A 15,298-nucleotide genomic window follows, 5' to 3' on the forward strand; every position below is an offset into this window, starting at 1 on the left:
CACAAACACGCGCAGCGAACAGACACGAAGCAAAGCGACGCAGCCACTTCGTCCCGTTGGAACCATCGCGCCCCGAGTGTTGAGGGACGCGCCTCAGTTTCAGAAGAGCCTGTAATGCGCGCAACGAAAGCCCCGGGAGATTCCCTATGAGAAGTGCAATGCCTCTAGAGCATGCGAGATGCGGCGGTACGAAACAGCTCACCTGATGCGAAGCGAATGTCGAACAATTGAGCAGTTCCTTGACACATGTTGGTCTGGCGAGCAGCATAATATACCTCCTCTGCCGAACTGGCGGACCTCAGTGATCTGTCGGAAGTTAGCTGAAGCCTTCTGCAATTCCACCTGAATCGTCTTTGGGTTTTTCAACCGACCATACCGCCGTCGGTAGGCACCATGGCCACAGGAACGTTGCCGGTTCCACTGCGAAGAAAAACTCAAGTGGCAGCTCCTGAGGTGCTGCCGAGGCTGACCACGGGGAAGCCCCGTATACAATGGCACAAAAGTTCTCGGCACAACGTTGGCGCGAGGTCACTGGCCGACCTGGCCTAACTCGGCACATGGTCAGCGGGCGAGCGCGGCCCACATTTGGGGATTGACACTGGCCTCACGTTGGCCGACGTTTTGGCCAGCGACAGTGGGCCGACCTGAATGGCCAACCTGGCCAGCTGTTAGCCACAGTGGGACCATGCATGGCCCGCTGATAATTAACAAAATTTGTTAGGCCGCTCGTTTATGCATATATGCATTTGTTTTTATACAAGGTGTTCTTTAGTTGCTCCAAAATTAAAAAAATTCCCTGTGGCAGATATCACAATTCTAACCCTTGAGCTAAATTACACGATGAGGCGCGGCCATTACTTCTACAAGAAATCAAAATGCTTATTCAAAATTAACATAATTGCACTCACTAACTTTTTAATTAATCACTTTAAGGAACATATTTAAATCGACGAATTATACCAGGTGAGCTCGCAAGGCGTATTCACTTGAAACGAAGTGTCCGACGAAATGAATTTACGTTCCAGTTATTTTTGCGTTTTTATGGCAAGTTTGACGGCGCATATGTTGAAACCGATGCCATTCTCTATCAGAATTCGTTCCAAGTATGCTTAGCAAACTCACTAGCTGCTATTCGAGAAGTGAAATAAGTGCCGCAAAGTAACTAACTACAGAGTTGATTCGCGTAGTTACGTAACTTCATTAAGCGTTCAGATTTTTCGTAAAAGTAATGGCCGCGCTCATCGAGTAATTTATCTCATAATTGTGCTAATCTGACATTCTTTTTCAATTTGGTGCAGGTAAAAAAAAAACGCACCGTATACGCATTTGTAAAGCAGCCGCACATGCACACAAGTGCAAGGTCAGCACACACAAGTACGGAATGCAGCGAATGCTTCTGATTCATTCATTGAACAAAAATCTGCAAAACGCACTTGGCAGAAGCACTCAAACTTGTTCACATGTTTTAATGCGCGTAACTAGACTAAGAACTGTACTGCAGAAATTAGGAAGCATACCTGATTCGGTGATGACATTTTCTAGGTACTGCTTAACAATAAATATAATTTGATATTTGTACCGTATAGATTCTATGCACTGATAACATCAAAAATCAGTTCAGTGAATTTAAGTCAAGCCCGTTAGTTGCACCCTGTCGACCCTACCTGGAGCCTTTCAGTGCGTCCTCTTTGTCTTGGGTTCTGAAGATCCAGTGCATCCCAACGGAGCTCACATCTTGCATTATGCTTTGGAGTGGTTCGCAATCGAGGCAGTCTGCAAATGAAGAGGTAACGAAAAAAATCATTGGAATTGTTTACGTCGAACTGCCTGGCAACATTATCCCGCGTTCCAGAAGCTCAGGACAATGCTCAGGAGCTGAAATACATGCCTTTCAGTGAGACAACGCTGCGCTTCATGACTCGAAATAACACAAAAAGTAGCCTTTACTTTAAAGACCGGCGTCTCAAGCTTAGCTGCAACAGGATGACGGGTGCGTCTTGCCCCTCGGCCAAATCGGAATATTATGCCGTTAACACATGAACACATATTTTTCATTACAGAGTACTTGCCTTTCTAGAATGGTTAAACGGCACTGCGTCGCAGAAGCGTCCGTAATGCTGGCATGCCGGATAACCAATCCAGCTGCCGCGACTGCCAAGCGGTTTCTCACTTCAGCAGCAGCAGCAGCAGCCACCGTATATTATAGCGTTGTAAAATCAAGTGCAAAAATAAAGTTAGGCGTTACACTTAAGAAAAACAAATCCTAAAAACCTCCCGAGACCAATACAATGGAAAACTTATCCGATACACTGCCAGTTTATCTTTGACCTATCTTGTTCCCAGGAACCAAAGAAAGTGTTGGCTCTGAAACCTTAAAATGGAGTTTTTCCGACCTCGCGTCACGACCTCCGTGCTTTATATAAAAAGTCTCGGATCACGTTTCACGCCCCTATCTTAAATGATGTACCAGCGTTTCAACACGCCGGCTTGCGTGCGACCTGTTGAGGTACGCTTCCGTGGCCTAACGGTTGTAGAGTATCGGGTTTTCAAACAGGCCGCACATTGTTAGAATCCCGGCCGGCGAACACTTCTATTTATTTGCGAACATACGCAATTTTTCGTATGTTCACGATGGCGCGGGTCAGCTCCCGATCTAATAAGGAGGTTGACCGGCCACGCTCGCTTATACCGACCTGCGAGAGCAGCCAACGGCCCCAGGTCACCCAAAGACGTTGGGCCAAGCAATTGGCCCGACTTTCTGCCGACGTGGTCAATGACCAGGCATGAGCGGAGCATGGCCCTCGCTTGTCCGGCAGACTAAGTCGGCCATCGGCCATCGGCGAAGTTTCATTGGGTAGCCAGGTGATGATACAGACATCAAGCAAGTGTATAACTCAAGAACACATAAGAAAAAGGAGAAAAAATATCGTATTAACGTAAAATAACAAGCTGAAGGAAGAAAACACCACCCGACACTTGACTTATAAGCCCCCAAAGCAGGAGAAGCTAGAACAGCGGGAGCCCCGAAAGGACAAGACGCTTTCCCCACACTTATTCTAGCATGCTTCTTTCGAACCCACCCTCAGCGGGAACCTGAGAAGAAGAAAGAAGAAAGCGCTTTCTTCTTTCTTTCTTCTCAGGTTCCCGCTGAGGGCGCTGCTCACTGTAAAAAAGTAAGTAAAAGAAACAAAAAAGGAGATGATGCAATAGTTATTTATTTATTTATTTATTTATTTATTTAAGAATACCTTACAGGCCCCTAGAGGCATTGTGTAAGTGGGGAGGGCACACTCAAAGATTATACAATAATTACAATACATATGTGAATACGCATACAAAAAATACAGTATAAGAAATGTGCTAACATACAGTAATGTAGTGTTGTACAATGGACAAACCGAATACTTTTGAACGTGAGATGTCACAATATAATCAATATAATTACAGAGCGAGAGGGACATCTTTGCCTATAACAAAACAGTATTTAAGGGATAGTAACATAATAATAACGAGAAAGGCTAGAAAAAATAATGCATTAGGTTATGTTGAGTTTGAAAAATGCGTTGTTACAAGATGCCGGAATTTTTCCCGGTCACTCTCATAAGCGATGGCGTTAGGAAGATTGTTCCAAAGGCGAATGGCTCCTTGAATAGCTGAGTAGGTAAATGAATTAGTCTTTCCGTTGATGCGTTTGAAATTGAACAGATTGTACAACCGATGTGACTTATAATGAGGAGTTTCAAGAGGCAGAACTGATGGTGCTGTATTATCGACATAATTATGAAATATATTAGCAGGGCTATATTATGACGGTAATGCAAGGGCTGTAGTGAGAGGTCAAGCTTAATTTGCGTTACGCTTTTGTTAAAGTCATAGCAACGTGAAATAAGACGCGCAGCCCTATTCTGAATAGATTCGAGTTTTTCGATCAAGTATTTCTGATGCTGAGACCAGACGGATGCGGCGTATTCAAGCTAAGGTGGAACAAATGTTAGATAAGCTAGTTTACGAATGTCTTTAATTATGCAACTTGCGTCTTATGTACCCTAACGATTGGCGCATATGTATGCAATGTGCGTTAACAACGAAAGAGTGAGTATCATGCAAAATAGTGATGTTATTTATTTGATAAAGAAATGTAGATTTAGCATGCTTGTGGCTAAAAGATAATTTTACATTTAGAAACGTTAAGCTTCATTAGCTAAGTGGTACACCAAAGAGAAATAAGTTCTAGATCTTTTTGAAGGATTGTATGATCCTCGACACACATGATGGAACAATAAAAAATGCAGTCGTCTGCAAAAATGCGCGCGTGTGAGGAAATGTTATTGGGTAAGGTCATTAATGTATACTAGAAACAGTAATGGCCCAAGAACCCTGCCTTGTGGTACACCTGTAGTAACGTTCGAAAAAGGAGGAAGAATTATTAACTGCTGTGAATAACAAGACCAGTATGCGAGCGGGCAGTCACACTAACTTAAAGGTGAATGTTAAAAAGGGCTACAATCAGGGAGAAATAACGTTAATAAAGAATTTATAGAAACCAATTTCCAGTTGAATATCCAGTTGAATAAATAGGCCGCGTCGACGTTGGGCCCGAGCTAAAGAGGAAGCTTTAACTCGGGCCCAACTCCGACGCTTCAAATACACGTAAACATACAACTTCGAAATTCAAATACATGTACACGCAGAAACGCTTTTCTAAAATAACCCCGGAACCTATCTTAATGAAATTTGCTGCATTTGAGAGAGAACTTTAAGTTCTAGTGACTGTTGGAAGCGGAATTGCGATTTAGGGCCTGAATTTTGTTGAAATAATTTTCAAAAATACGGGGAACTTTCGAAAAAAGTAGAAGCACGAAGTTTACAAATTAATAGCTCTCCGTCAAGAACAGACGTCGAGGTTCTGTAAACAGCATCCATTAGATCACTCCGAGCGGACAAATTCGATATGAGAATTCATGCATTACGTGAATTTGTTACGATGGATACAAGGGTTTTGCAAATGCTGTATTTACACATTACTAAATTTATTCAGATTCATGTGTAACATATCAGTTTTGTACATGTACTATGAGATTCAATTCACAGAATTGTGATATTTTTCGCTGTTGAGTTACGAAGTTGTAAACTTGATAGTCTCGTTTTCTGAATATTTGCTATTTTTGCCAATTCATAGTAAAAAATTGACGACCTAAATCGTAAATTCGAAACCAACAGTCACTATATTTTAAGTTTTTCTTTCCAATGCAACAAATCTCCTGAAGTCTGGTGCTGTGGTTGCTGAGAAAAACGAATTCTCCTTTTACATGTATTTAGACAGGCACACCCGAGCTGAAGTTTTAAGGGAGAGAGAGAGAGTTAAATGAGATGCGAAAGGCAGGGGGTTAACCGGAAGATAGATATTCACTTTGCTACGTACCCTGCACGGGGGAAGGCGTAAGGGGAGACAGAAAAGTAGAGGGAGATGAAAGAAAAAATTCAGGACCCATTCCAACCTGTGAAGGTGGTTGGAAAGGGAAGCTGTGGGGGAACAATCACCCCCTACGATATGGCGGCGAGACAAACAGTAAACTTTGGCAAACATTTTGTTTTGTAACAATCGTCACCACTGCTTTGTGAGTTACGGAGTTACGTTATGATACACGGCTAAATTTTCAGTTCTAACCGCAGAAATGTTCTCTGCCAACGTAAGATCAATACACGTTCCCTGTGTGGTTGTTGGCTGAGTGGAATGGGTGAAGCACATCAAGGCAAACTCGTCGGCGACGAACTGGACAAACCACCTGTTTTGTGGCTTGATAATGTCCATATTAATATGACCGATAACAATGACCGGTGTGTTGTGGTTACTTGCCAGTGCGAAGAAGTGCGTTAGCATGAATCATTCGATGTTCGATCTGGACGTTGAATATATGGGCTTGCTTCCGGGGGCATGAGCCATTGCTTTCGCGGGTATGAGCCATTGATGATCACAGTTTTCGACATGTTCTCTATGATGCATTTTTTTTGCTTGCTTACTAGGGTATGAGCCATTGCTGATGATGATAGTTTTTTCTCGCTCTCTTCTGTCCGTGGACACGATTGTGCCGTTTGGGGATAGCGGTAAACAGCTTCGCTGTAAAAAACTTAGCACAAAACCCGTAGTACCGTTTCTGATACGCTGAAGCAAAGCTTTCGCCAGTTCTGGCCAGCTCAAACCAATTAATCGGTTACTATACTAATGAATCTTTAACTCAAACACCGTTTTTTTTTCCTTTTTGCTGTTGTACGCATGTTCATTTAATGGCTAGAAATGAAGGTGATCAATTCGTTCTAATTTTCATTGATGCATAATTATTTTTTGGCTTTTATATGAGAGTAGTAGACACATAGTATTAGTCAAGGCGTTCTGCCTGCCGATGAGAAGAATAGTTACTACAAAGGGAAATTTTTGTGACCTCGGCCGCTCCTGTATACATATCCGTGTAGGCGCACGAATAGCACACCATGCCGCATGCCTAATATATGCGCGTTTTCTTTCTTTCATCTTTTTTTTTTTACATATGTAACTACACCGAACCTCACCCACATACTGTAGAGGGCTGTCGGCCGAAGGCGTGACGACACATCTCGCAACAGGCGCATATATTGGGCGCTTGTCGATATTACCTATATATATACATACATACGTTTTATCACGCATGGGCACCCACCCCCTCCCTTCTCACGCAGGAAGGTACACGCTTCCGATTCGAGCCAGGGCGGCGCGCAGCGGTGATTAACCTTCCGCGCTGTACAGCGTCGTGTACCTCCGCCAGCTTATTATACGCAGGCGGGCGTGAGGACCTCCTTTTGGGCAAAATACAAACCACCTATACACAGGGCGGGCGACTTTTTCGAGCGGCAGTCGCAGCACACAGCACGAGACGAGAATTCGTGTAAGCGCGCGTTGGCTCGCCGCGTCATTCTCCCTGTTGCCGGGACCGGGCCAAGCGCGGGGTCGGCCGGGAAACGGGCCTTCAGGAAGATGCTACTTTAAGAAATCGCACGACGCCGCTCGCACGCCTCGCCTGCCGGCCTGTACTGCACCTCCGCCGCGCACCGCGAAGCCATCCTTCCACGGGGCTCCCTTCGCCAAAGCTCTCGCTTTTCACTCATCCGCAGATTCTCGTTTTTTATCTTTATTTTCCGTCTTTTTTTTCTTTCTCTCTCTCTCTCTCTCTCTGCCACCTATGGGGAAGACGCACTCGCGGTGGGGCTTCGTACACCGCTGCTTCACTTAGGCTTTCTGTGTCTTTCTTGTACGTGATTTTCGGGCTTTCCTTCTGTGTACCTTTTGTCGGTTTCTGTTTCTTGCCTTACCTCTTTTTCGTTCGCTATTGTTGTTATTTCTGCTGACGTTGCCGTTGCCTTTCTCGCTTGCTCGAGCGCGACGGAGAGGAGGCACGGAGCGCGTTGTGTTCGCGGTGTGGTGCGAGGCGCGTCGCCGTGGCCGCCGTCGTGCGCTCCGCAGTTACGCGCTTAACGCGCGCGCGAGATTGCCACACGCCGCCGTTTTATTCGCCGGGTGATGCCGGAGGCGCCGGCAGTAGCGCGAGCGTGCGCGTTATTTCGCGAGGAAGCGCGGGGGTTCCCGGATGATGTTTCCCGTGTATGTGCAGCTGCGTGTATATAGGGTAACGCTCCGTGCGGCGCTCCGAGACCCGAGCGGGCCGCGGCGGAACGCATGGCGCGCTTTCGAGGGACGAGAGGAAAGCGCAGTGGCGTGTAACGGAGTGCGCGAAATCATCATCATAATCAGCCTGGTTATACGCCCACTGCAGGGCAAAGGCCTCTCCCATACTTCTCCAACTACCCCGGTCATGCGCTAATCCCGGCCATGTTGTCCCTGCAAACTTCTTAACCTCATCCGCCCACCTAACTTTCTGCCGCCCCCTGCTACGCTTCCCTTCCCTTGGAATCCAGTTCGTAACCCCTAGTGACTATCGGTTATCTTCCCTCCTCATTACATGTCCTGCCCATGCCCATTTTTTTTTTCTTGATTTCAACTATGCGCAGAGTGGTGGGGTGGCCAAATGTAAATCAGGTTGGGGTGCGCGAATGTTCGAAAACTTGAATGACGAACCTAGCGCATATTGTCCTATTCGATTTCGGCCTCCGAATCGAATAATCACTATTCGTAAGCACAAATATTTTTGGCATTCTTTTCGGATACTTTTAAGCATCTGTCGCGCCAAATTAAACGTGAACTTGGAGAAACGGTACGATAAATTTCATCCCCGTGAACATATATATAGGCACAAAACGTGAGAACTTAGGGTAGTGTGGAGGGCTACATTGCTCAGGGCGCCATAATTGACTGGCTTTACGGCGATCATTTGCACATTCCGAAGAGCAATTTTCGTGAGACGAAGCTGCTTAATCGTTCATAAGGGTCCATTTGTGCTTTTAATGCTAACGTTATAAATGCTAGGATGCGAAAGTTTTTTTTTATATTGATTGTTAGAACGTCCTGTTCAATATTCAAGAACTATTGATAAAGTATTCGATTCGATACGCTCCTGGTACTGTTCGATCTGTGTTCGATTCAGTCTCGAAAGTGACTATTCGCGCGCCCTTAAAATCAAGTCGAAAGAATGATTCACAGACTCTTCGGTTGCTATACGTACTACACACACGCCACCTGAGTCAAATTAATTTAGACACTTACAAATGTCTCAGGTGGTACGGGCTAAAGGCAATCTATCTGTCTGACAAAAGCTGCAACTCCCAAGGCGGCAAGCACTTGTTTCTTCAAAAATAGTGAAATGATAAACCGCTGTCATTATATATATATATATATATATATATATATATATATATATATATATATATATATATATATATATATATATATATATATATATATATATATATATATATATATATAGTGCACCGAAAATAAAACCTGAAAATAAAAGAACAGCCCTTGGAACACACTTTACACAATTTGACTAAAGATGACATTTTTCACATTTAAGTATCGTGGGAGGTGCATACAACGTAAACGTTATGCACCATTGCTCACTTCATTCAGACTGAAATAAACCGAACAGAGCTGAGTGGTAATTAAGGAAACGAACTGCTGTCGTAGTAAATAAACAATTGAAATATGATATTCTGTCTCCTTTTTGAACTGGAGTACCAACACATGATTCAAGTTTTTCTCGTATAATATTGTCATTATTGTGCAGCTAATCGAAGTCTGTTGAACTATATTTTAGTAAGAATAAGAAGACACTATACCTGGGGACATTGTCCTAGCCACTTGCGAAGCGTGGGCGATTTTCTGTGATGCTCAGTGCCGATAAAAAAAAAAAAACGTGCAAGCATGCTCGGATGTGGAGCACGAAGCCCTCTCACCATCGTCCCCTGGCTCTACCTCTATATAACACATACTTGTCACTTGTCATACTTGTCATTACAGGGATACATCGGGCAATATACGTCGACGCTCGATCGCTAGACGCAGTTGCTGTACATACGGATCTGAGGCACGCACGAGGCTTCTAAAATCGGATCATTTACTTTTTCTTTCAATTATTACACCTACGTCAGCTACTCCCTTTGTTACATTAAGCGCTTGCGGAAAGTTGTACCGTGTGTGCTCATGGTGGGAAAGATTATTATAAGCGCACACTTTTGCAATGAAATAAGAATTTTGCATTCTTGGTTTCTCTTTCTGAGTTTGTACCTTCGTGCGCGAATTCTGGCTGAGCATATATATATATATATATATATATATATATATACACGCGGCATGCAAGGCAACAGAACAAGGTTAAGCGCACGCGCAGCGTTCGACCCAAAAAGCTCGTGCGCGTGTGTGCGCGCCATGCGCGACAATGCGTGTTTATAGACTCCGTTCAATCTCTTTCCTCATCATGCAGATTGCAACGCTTTCGCCACGCATACGCACGCCCGTCGCCTGCGCGGTGAGAAGAGGCGCGTCGTATACGGCGCGCATATAATCTATATTTGTCACACGCCCCAACGCGCGGTAGACGCGCGCGCGTATTCTCACAACTCGCATCCTATATTATATATATATATATATATATATATATATATATATATATATATATATATATATATATATATATACCCTTACTTTGATGCGCAATATGTTTCTTGCCGCGTTAAGACCGTGCGTACCGTGCAATAAAGGAGAATTAGGGAACAAGAAAACAAAAAGAAGAAGTAATAAACGCTGGTATAACGCGCCGTCTCGGGATCGTCGTGTCTTCCTGTGTCAAAAAATCTCTCTCGCCGGGTGACGAGACTTGCTCGGTGAACTCTTTCTTTCTTTCTTTCTTTCTTTCTTTCTTTCTTTCTTTCTTTCTTTCTTTCTTTCTTTAAGCACGCACATCCAGCTAACACCGTGAAGGTTTGGTCCGTCATTCTGCCCGTAACCTATACTCGGCTCGTTTTAGAAGTTTCGCGCGGATGATCTGGCGCAACAGTGTGCGAATGAATGAAGATAACCGCTCGCGTTTACAGCGAAAACTGGTTCGCGGTTAGGCCATAGGGATACGCGTGAATCATAAGCGGATCATACTCCTATAATTGATCGTGTACTGCCACTTATTTCGTTTGAAAAACGAAATCGCTCAACTTAGTTATAGCGCAGAAAAGCCAGTCTATAGACAGTAGCTCACCGCATTCCTACTGATTAAATTCTCTGAAAAGCTCAAATTCGGCGCAAATATCACTCGCCCTGCAGATGTACGTATACTCAACACTAACTTGCCTATTTGATAAATGAATTTCCCAAAATTACTTCTCGCAGAAAAACAAAATCAGCCTATAGCTCCTTAGAAGCTCAGCGTACTCCTGTTCATTCAATTCCCTAAAAGGCTCAAACTGGAGGCTTACTTCACTACTCCTGCAATTGCTCGTATACTGACACTAACGGATGTGATTGATAAGCAAGTTTGCTCAACTTAGTTGGTGTCTCAGTATTGGAGACGTCGCAAGCTGCATTTTACGTATCGGGACGAGAAAAAAAAAAGCAATGGCTTACAACAACAGCAGCAGCAACAGCAACTATAATAATAATAATAATAATAATAATAATAATAATAATAATAATAATAATAATAATAATAATAATAATAATAATAAAGGGCACTTTAGCACGAGAAGATACTGACACTTGCAAGAGAGAGAGGGGGGAAAATGAGGAAACAATGAGCGGCGAGTAGAACTTGTTGCTGGGCGAGTTGGTTGAGATCTAATGAACACTTTGTTGCGCCAAAAGGAAAATAAGGGCTTAGGAGGGAGAGTAGGAAAGTAAGCGCTCGACCTGTCATTTCTTATTCTCCCCCCTCAGTCTTTTGCTTTTGGAGCAACAATGTATTCCTTAAATGAGCGCGAGCAATCCACGTAAATTTATCCCTATACTATTTTGAGCACATGGTCGAAGTAGTAAGGAAGTCCTTCATGCCAGTTAAGTCTGTCCTCTCAAGGCCACTAACTGGCCCCGGTCTAAGTATTGTCCCGTGTGACAGTGGCTACACATCGCAGCCATAGCGCCCCGAGTTTGTATATAGCGCAACGGCGCGTGTGCTCCGTAGCGCTTTCTTCGCGGGCGTATATACGTTAGCTTCCTATGCGTATACCTGCATACGTATATAGGATGTACTCTCACAAATGTGCAAAATGCGAGACGTGACTGCAACATGATGTCACAAAACTTCGTTTCACAATTTTCTCGCATTTCGATTCCACGAACCACTCCAACACGAAAGACTCGAACGTTTTCTTAAACTACTATGCAGCGCGAGCTTTGTAACTGACATTGAGGCACGATTTTCCTGAGCATTGAGGAAGGGAAAGGATAAAAACGACGAAAAAATAAAAAGCATCTTGCGCGTGCCAGTCAAAATGGCCAAACGCGACAGCGCTAATCACTTTACTAAATCTAACCCACACAACTCTGCAAAATAACTATGTGCCCTGAAGAGTGCCCGTGGTTAGTGGAAGCTCGTAAACTAAACACATGAATGGGGGAAGCTCGCGTATGCAGACCTCAGAACTGCGGCAACTTTTTGTCGCGTCGCCATTGAAGGCGCCGTATGTAGCCTAGTGAGCAATAAAAGAGTGTGCAGCGAACAATGAACAACGCCGTATACTCTGTTCCACGAGGAAAAAATAGCCGTCTCTGGAAATTAATTTGCCTCCAGTCTGGAGGCGCTCCTGCGCTTCTCGATTTCCTGCGGAAATCGTTACGTTGGACCGTACGTTATAAAGTATTCATTTTGAATACAATTTCAAGAAAGGTGCAGGAGCAAAAGGCGTGCAGCGCCTGACAGGGGCCCCTGTACCATCATCATTTAGTGGCAGTTCATCGGCGATGAGCAAATGCACGTCACGTTACGTATTTTCACACACTGCACTTGACTTTACGCAGAAACTTACAAATAGAATTTGACAAATTATTGGGTTACAGTTGGTTCTTAAAATAGACGGTGAAATAATAAATGTTTCCCTTTCCCCCCCTTTTCCCTTTTCCTCTCCCTGTCCACAAACAGTAAAGTACAGTTTGTACATGTAAATTACAATAGTACACTCAAATGCAGCATGTGACCATGAACGTGTACGTATCAACGTAAAAAGAAAGACGAAAAAAAAGGGATTTTAATATATTTATGTTGCAATAATCACTCTCTCAAACACTGTGTTAGTAACAATTCCTTCACGTAGCTTTTTAATGCATTTCTAGTCATATTGAAATCAATATTGTAGCTTATTTATAGTACATGGTAGCTGGTTGTTTACCATAACTGATCCTTGTTTTCAGTTTCCGTTTTCTCTTTAGTCGCATGTCGTAAGGCACTTCACTAATGTTTTAGTGTATATATAGCGCATTGTTATGTACGTACTGTAGTAGTTTAAAATCATAAACGTCGTTCGATTGAAGCATTCTGTATTTAAAAAATAATGGTTCATAACATGGCCCCTGATGGTTTTCATAAATGCGCAATATCTTCTTTTGTAGAATAATTAGCCTGTTGTAGTCAGTTTTTGTTGTGATGCCCCATACCAATATTCCCTACGATAATCTGGAGTAGAACACTGAAGCATATATATTTTGTTTCAGCCAGATAGGTATTAAGTATGCAATTTTATACAAACATCCAACAATGATACGTGGTATAAAGCCTCACAGCATATCCGCCTCAGATCCAACAAAGTCCTCGTGAAAGCAATTTCTTACGATTATCAGAAAAGTACTTGCTTCATCAGATTGCACGGGCACATGCTCGCATCAGCACGTCCGCATATATGGATTGAGAGTCAATTTCTCCAGTTTGTTCAGATTACAGCACCTCTTCTTTATCATGGCGGTTGCTCGCCTTCACTTTTCATCCCGGGTTGCTGCGTCTTCGGGCGGTATCCGAAATGCGTCGCCTGTATCTCGCTTCATGTTACAGTAGATTATTTTACGTTATTATTCGTGGTTTAACGGGTTTAGCTTTGAAAATGATGAATGACGTTGTACATGGCGTTGGACACAGGTTATGAAGAGCCGTTCTCACGTCTTTTAGCCTCGCTTCCTCCAATTGAAAAGAAAATTAACGATTGATTGATTGATTGATTGATTGATTGATTGATTGATTGATTGATTGATTGATTGATTGATTGATTGATTGATTGATTGATTGATTGACGTGCCAAAGCCCACCCCCATAATGATACGACCTCCGTGCCAGGGAATCAAAATTGCGGAATTTCCTGCTGTGCCCGCGCACCTTGCTCTCGGCATACCGCGGAGGGAATGTTTCTGCTCTGTCTTGGCGTTCTTACAGCAACACTTCTACAGCAATACATTTCTGATTATGCCCAACAGAGAAGCTTAGAGCGAGCAGCTCGGCACACTTGCAGTGTACCAGTGCCTGCTGTGACGATTGCGGTGCTATAGAAACTGTTGAGCGTATCCTGTTATAAAGCACAGCCCATCGAGATGAAATAACCTTTCATGAAAGCCGAATGGGCAAAATTATAGTCAGGCACCATCTACTGATGCTGAGAAGCACATTAGGTCCAATACCTCGCCATTCTAGGCAATGGCAGGCTTCGAATTTGTTTTTGCTCATCTTCGAGATACTCGCATGCTTGGCAAGGCTTTGGGAAATGCTATATATACACATTAGAATGACGTGACTTCACATTTCCACATAGCCTTCATTTTGAATGTGACACGTCGGACATCATTTTACATGTAAATATCAAGTCCGTCTTTTACACACCTTTTTCTTCCGCCCTCAATCTCAGTGCCTTTCAATCCCCCTCATCCCCTACCTGTATTTTATTAAAGAGATTTCGCTCCCGCACTTCGTATCTTTTATATATATATATATATATATATATATATATATATATATATATATATATATATATATATATATATATATATATATATATATATATATATATATATATAAAAGATACGAAGTGCGGGAGCGAAATCTCTTTAATAAAATACAGGTAGGGGATGAGGGGGATTGAAAGGCACTATATATATATATATGTATATATATATATATATATATATATATATATAGTTGTGTTTGTGCATGTATATAAATTCAACTTAGCATAATTACGGTAGTCATACTAAATTAAATACCTTCCGCGCCATTCCTTGAGATGCGATAACGCGAGAGAAGGAGAGAGAAAAAGAACGCTTCATTCATAAAATGAAGATCATGTCGAAGCCCTCAATCATATATGCTTTTCTGGCGTTTTCCCGTGGTGCTGCTGATAAATTCCGCCACGTTGATTTGGTCCAGGCAACGTGGTCTGAGTCAGCCGTCGGTGTGCAGCAAATGAATGTACTGGGAAATGGATGTTGCGAGAATAGACGATGGTGAGGATTACCGCGAAGTATATGTGCCATGTTACACTGTAAAATAATTTACGCCCTCAAACGTAAATAAGGGTGTAAATTGGTCTGTAACTCTCCCTCTTACACCTTATTTTTTTTTTGGGGGGGGGGTGTGAATGCGTGAGTTATAGCCCAATTTTCACACCGATTCACTTTTAAGGGTGCACAATTAATGTAAGGGTCCTGTATTCTCTCTTCGTTCTCGTCTTTGTGTGCTTTTACAGTTTTAAGGTGTACCACAGGGTGTGTTCTACGCACAGATGGCCTCCGGAAGCCATCGGTGCGCGCCTGCTGGTGTTAGTGTGTTCGTTTGTGCTGTCATATTCATGTGTCCTACTCTCGTGTTAAGCTTGGATGTAGCTGTATAGAAAGAGTCTACTCTTATAT

The sequence above is a fragment of the Dermacentor variabilis genome, chromosome 6 (assembly GCF_050947875.1).
Source record: "Dermacentor variabilis isolate Ectoservices chromosome 6, ASM5094787v1, whole genome shotgun sequence".
NCBI classification, from domain to species: domain Eukaryota; kingdom Metazoa; phylum Arthropoda; class Arachnida; order Ixodida; family Ixodidae; genus Dermacentor; species Dermacentor variabilis.